We start from the raw sequence: 6,000 nt of genomic DNA on the forward strand, positions 1-6,000 counted from the left end.
ATCCAAAACGATCCAACACGATCAATTATTCCATAAATATAAATAGACCTTTTATTATTTCATTTTAATCGTATAATCACAATCAGACAGTCGAAACAGAAAATTTACAGAGAAAATCCCGAAATTTCGTCGCGTTCTTGAAAATCAAACCTAAAAATGAAGGCGTTATCGAAATCAAAACCAAGCGTGCTATATACCGAATCGAAGCTCATGAATTATACTTTCTAAATCCATCATCAATTTCACTACAGAAATCAAGGTATTTTTCTGATTTAATTATTTTAATTCGAATTAATTATGGATTAAATTATGAATTTTTGTTCTTGATACTGTTGATATGATTGGATGATTCCATCGTATAGATAATATTTTTCTGGTCATTTTAGTATATTATATGTCAAAAACCGAGTTCAATAACATATAGAAATTTATGTTTGATTCTCGGTTATGAAATTAGGGCTTTAAACTATGAATGTTCTAAATAAAAAATTAGGGGTTTTATTTTTAATGAATCTGGGTTTGATTAAATGAAACCAGTGAATAGATCGTGGAAAAACAATTTAATTTATGTATAGATAGTAAACGGACTGTTTCGGGAAGGTGGTAACCGGAGTTCGACCGTTCGCCGGCGTCGGAGTTTTCATGCGGATGTTTCAGACGTTTCTGTGATTGTTTGAACATAAAAACCACAGAAATGGACTCCTGAGGTCACGGGGATTATTCCCTGTTAATTTGGGCAGTTTCTGGGTCATGTCGAAGTCACCGGAAAGCGTGAGCGACGGCGGAGGTCGCCGTTAATGGCTTTCCCGCGTCGACGATGGAAATGAAGAAGACGAGGCTAAACTGCAGTTTAGTCCTCGATCTTCTTCCCATTTTCCAAAACAGCCCCTGTACTTTCAAAATCTTATAAAAATAAGATTTTTGTTTTAAATATTTTCAAAATTTATATTTGTGTTTATTTAAATTTCAGAAATTAGTTTTTAATTGATTTTAAATTTTATACATCAATATTTTTAATTTTAGAAATTATTTTAAATTCAAAATTAAATCTTAATTATATAATTAATTAATTTGAAGTGATAAATAATTATTTAATTAATCAATTAATTTAATTATTAATTGGTTAATTGATTTAATTAGTTATTAATTAATCTTAATTAATTTAGTAATTAGATTTAATAATCTTTTTTATTTAAGAATTATGAAAAATAGTTTCGAGCTTTAAAATATTATTTAAAATTATTTTCAAGGCTCGATAATTATTATAAAATTATTTTAAAGTTAGATTCGTGTATTCAAACCTTGTTATTTAAATATTAAAATGATTCGGAGTCCCGTTTAAATTCCGAAAAATATTTAAAAATCCGTATTAAATACGTGAAAAATCATTTTAACCTCGAATCTTCCTTAAATAATATTTTATGTGCTACGTGTTATATGTGATTTGATTGATGCGTAATATGATTGTACGTGTATTGTTTGACTGTTTTATTCATAACTTTCAATCTGTACGTCAGATTTGGGTGAAACGAAGGGTAATTAGAAGCTCGTAACGAATAGAATGTGATAAGACGTAGTATTGATAAGTGCATGTGATATTTAACAGAGGAAGCGAGGCGTAGAAAAGGAAAGCAGATAGTTAGTGAGTAGGAATCACCTGATAAGTGCTAGTAAAGTGAAAGTGAATTGATAAGGCAAGTGTTTCTTTTCCTCTTGATTATTGCAAGTATTTTGGAACGTTCTTCATTGTGTTGCAATTACTCTAAACGGTTATTATTCTATATTGCAAGTACTTTGAAGTACTTAACCTAAACCCTGATTCTTATTGATCTTGAGTCATAAGCCTGTTTCTTCATAAACCGTTGATTGTTGAATCCACATATACAAACCAGACCTATACAATACTACTCCATAAATACATACCTACCACATACTGATCCCTGATATGAAATTGTTTATCATACCAACCCTTATACCTTGTGTAACAGAAGACCAATTCTTGTAACTCTTGAACGCTTGAGTCTTTTGCTTTCTGTTTCTTTCCTTGATTGAAACCCATCCTTTATGATTTCCTGGTCATTTCATGGAATTACAGACCATCCTATGTTTCAAATTAAATGTTGTTTATGATTCAACTATTGAGTTACATTGCTTATCATATTGTGATTTTAGAATTGGATTATTTTTGAATATGGACCAGATTCGTGGTCGGACCAGATTCGTGGTCACAGTAGGCCAATGTGTGCCTCAGATCCAGTATATAGAGCAAAGTTGGGAGCCTTGCTCGGGGTTAGTGCGTGACTGATCAGCAACCTAACCTTGGTTTTTAAAATGAAAATGAATATCCAATTCTAATCACTGCTTATCAGTAAACTTGATTCTTTATAATATTTCAATTGATCATTGTTAATCTCAGTTATGGTCTTTATGACTTGTTGAGCTAGTTAGCTCACTCTTGCAAAACTGTTTATATTCTTTTCCAGTGAAAAAGGAAACTGGTGGTAGCGAGGATCCCCAGATAAGTGTGCGAGCTAGGTATCCAGGTTGAAATGGAATAGACTAGCAGATGATGTTTGGCGTGGTTGTGTTGATAGTTTGTAATAAAGTTTAAACTTCAGTTGTAAGATAATTAAACTGGGATTTGGTACGTTTGTGTGATAAATTAGATTGTGGCTTGTGGACATACTTTAAACTGCATCGATCCAAGGATTATGGTAAGTAGGGTCATTTTATATACATATTATTATATTCATAACAGGTTTAATATGGTGTGTGTGTGTGCTGTGGGCCCCAAATTTCTGACCCGGGTTTAGAGGGCGTTACACTTGCCTTGTGACATTCTCTGACTTGGATTCTGAAATTCATTAGCATCTATCATTTCAATTAGCTCATAAGCTTCCTCATAGCTCTTAGCCCATAAGGGTCCACCTGATGCTGCATCAAGCATGGGTCTTGATTGTGCTCCCAAACCATTATAAAAGCAATTCTTTACCATCTAATCAGGCATTTCATGATGAGGACACTTCCTAAGCATCTCCTTGTAGTGCTCCCAAGCTTCACATAAAGATTCTCCCGATTGCTGTGCAAATTGAGTAAGAGGCTATTCTTTTGGAACGAGTAGCCCTGTTGGCACGGGTCCAGGGATTTCAACACATTATCGGGACTATAGATGTCGATAGAAATATAAAGGAACTTCGGAATAAGATACAGGTGACCCGGAAAGTACTTGAAACTAGACGACGGAGATAATGCGATAGCTGATATAAGTATAATATTGTATGATATGTAAGATCAGACTTGTAGTGGAAATATAAGTAAACCAGATTTGCTGACTAATGGATAGGCCTGTTGTACCTTTGCCTTCAATAGAACGTTTCGTGCTTTTATAACCAAACTTCGATATAGACCAATATCCTTCCTTTTCCAGCATTGTTATTACTTTACTATACATATTTTATCTTATTGCACCAGATATGAACTTTTGTGATAACATGTACCCTTTCCCTTAACTCTTTACATTCTATAAAGAAGTATGAAATTTACTTAGTTCAATGATTGAAAATGTTTTCAAAAAGAGATAATTCTATTTTACAAAAAAACTTTTCAGAAAAAGGGATTTGATTTACAGACTAAATAAATTATTTGATTCTTTATAGAAAATGCCTCCTAGACGAAACACCCGTGCTACCAACCATAATGAAGAAACCAACAACAACAACAATACCCAAGACAGCAATAACTAGAATGTGAAACCAGGTCCCATAGACCCAACTGTAGCCCAAATTCTTCAGGTCTTGGCCCAACAGACAGTCCATCTGACTCAAAAGCAGCGGAGGTAGACTAACCCTCAGGTAACCTTTAATACCTTTCAGGAAGTGAATCCACCAGAGTTTAAGGGTTCTGCAGATCCGATTGAGGCAAGGGTTTGGTTGAAAGAGATTGAGAAGGAATTTGCCATAGTCAAGGTAAAGGAGGAGCAAAAGACTGAATTTGCAAGTTACTATCTGAAGAATGAAGCCACCTATTGGTGGGAAACTGTTAAAGTGTTGGAAGGTACTGATGATGTTGTGTGGGAAAGATTCAAGGAGTTATTTCTAGAAAAGTATTTCCCTCAGTTTGTTCAAGATCAAATGGAATTGAAATTTCTGGAGCTCAAGCAAGGGAATATGTTAGTGGCAGATTATGAAAGCAAGTTTGAGGAATTGTCTAGGTTTGTGCCATCTTATGTGGAGACTGATATGAAGAAGGCTAAGAGGTTTCAGCAAGGACTCAAATCATGAATTCTTGGGAAGGTGGCCATATTTGAATTGGACACGTATGCGGGAGTTGTGTAGAAAGCTATGATTACGGAGACAGAAAGTGAAATGTTTCAGAAAGAGAAGGAAGGTAAGAAGATGAAGTTTGAAAGGAATGAAGAACAGTCCCAGACAGGGAAGTTTCCAAATTTCAATCAGAGGAAAGGTAGGTTTCAGCCCGGAAGGAACTTTAACAGACAGAATACAGGAAATGGAGGACAAGGTAACCGTCCAGCAACTGGGAACCAACCAACCCAACAGAGGCCAGATCTACCAGATTGTCAAGTCTGTAGAAAGAAGCATGGAGGAGTTTGAAATAAGTTGAATATGGTCTGCTACAGATGCAACTAAAGGGGTCACTATTCAAGGGAGTGTCATAACCAGCCATCCAGAGAGCCAGCTAATAGGGATCAACCTACCAGGAATTAGGCAGGAAAAGTTCTAACAATTGGGTATACCTGTTTCAAGTGCGGGAAGCCAGGATACATAGCAAGGGATTATAAGGCACCAGTTCCAATCAATAATACACTGTGAATCATGGGAGCCCCTCCAGCGGTGAATGAACCTCCCAGAGCTAGAGTTTATGACATGTCTGTGAAAGATGCTATCATGGACACAGATGTTGTGGCATGTACGCTTACTATAAACTCCTTATGTGCTAAAGTGCTAGTAGATTCGGGAGCAACTCGATCATTTATTTCTCAAGATTTTGTTGATAAGTTGAATTTCCCAATTAAATTATTAAGTGAGCTTATGACGGTAGAATTATCAAATCAGGAGTGTGTATCTGTGAACCAAGTATGCAAGAACTGTGAGATTGAGATTTCTGGAAATAAGTTTGACGCTGACTTGATACCATTTAAGTTAGGAAAGTTTACCATTATTTTAGGAATGGAATGGCTATCTAAGCATGATGCTCAGATAGACTGTCGTAACAAGAAGGTGATTTTGAAGACGTCAGACGAGAAGGCGGTGACGTTTAAAGGTTAGAAGCAAGCAAAGAAGTTCTTAACGATGATTCAAACTAAGAAACTATTACGACAAGGATGCGAGCATTTCATTTCCTACGTGATAGACAAAAGTCAGGAGCCAGCAAAACTGGAAGATATTCCTGTGGTAAATGAATTTCCAGACGTATTTCCAGGCGAACTACCAGGACTTGCTCCGGATAGGGAAATTCAGTTTGCAATCGACTTAGCACCTGGAATGGAACCAGTATCGAAGGCCCCATATAGAATGACGCCAGTTGAAATGAAGGAGCTAGCAAAAAAATTGCAAGAATTATTAGAAAAAGGAGTGATTCGGCCCAGCGTATCCCAATGGGGTGCACCGGTGTTATTTGTTAATGTTGTGTATATGTTGTGAACTTGATGATTTTATTAACAAAACATCTTGGTAGATTTTACTTAGTGAAAAATTGTAGCACTCGACGGATAAGGATTATAGTCCCGACGGATGACTCAATATATTCCCGACGGATGATGATTTATTATCCATCGAGTGAGTAGCTTATGTAACAATAATTCTGTAGCACATTTCTGCATACACATTGTTTAGATTCTGTAAGTAGTACTCAAGTCATGTTGACTTTAACTAGATATGCAGAATAGGTTGATTAATTATACATAGATGATGTCTTGTAATCCTGCATAAATGAAATGAAGTCAAGTGCCAGATTGCTACCCGACGGATGAACAACAATGCC

General features: G+C 35.7%; 1 non-coding gene across 1 annotated transcript; it reads left to right on the forward strand.

The window, feature by feature from the left end:
* The first annotated feature begins 3,005 nt into the window (after window positions 1-3,005).
* LOC141675731 (small nucleolar RNA R71) lies at window positions 3,006-3,116 on the forward strand. Its single transcript, XR_012556368.1, has one exon. It is a non-coding gene; the product is annotated as a small nucleolar RNA R71 (small nucleolar RNA).
* Window positions 3,117-6,000: the final 2,884 nt, after the last annotated feature.

This window comes from Apium graveolens, chromosome 7 (assembly GCF_009905375.1).
Source record: "Apium graveolens cultivar Ventura chromosome 7, ASM990537v1, whole genome shotgun sequence".
Taxonomy (NCBI): domain Eukaryota; kingdom Viridiplantae; phylum Streptophyta; class Magnoliopsida; order Apiales; family Apiaceae; genus Apium; species Apium graveolens.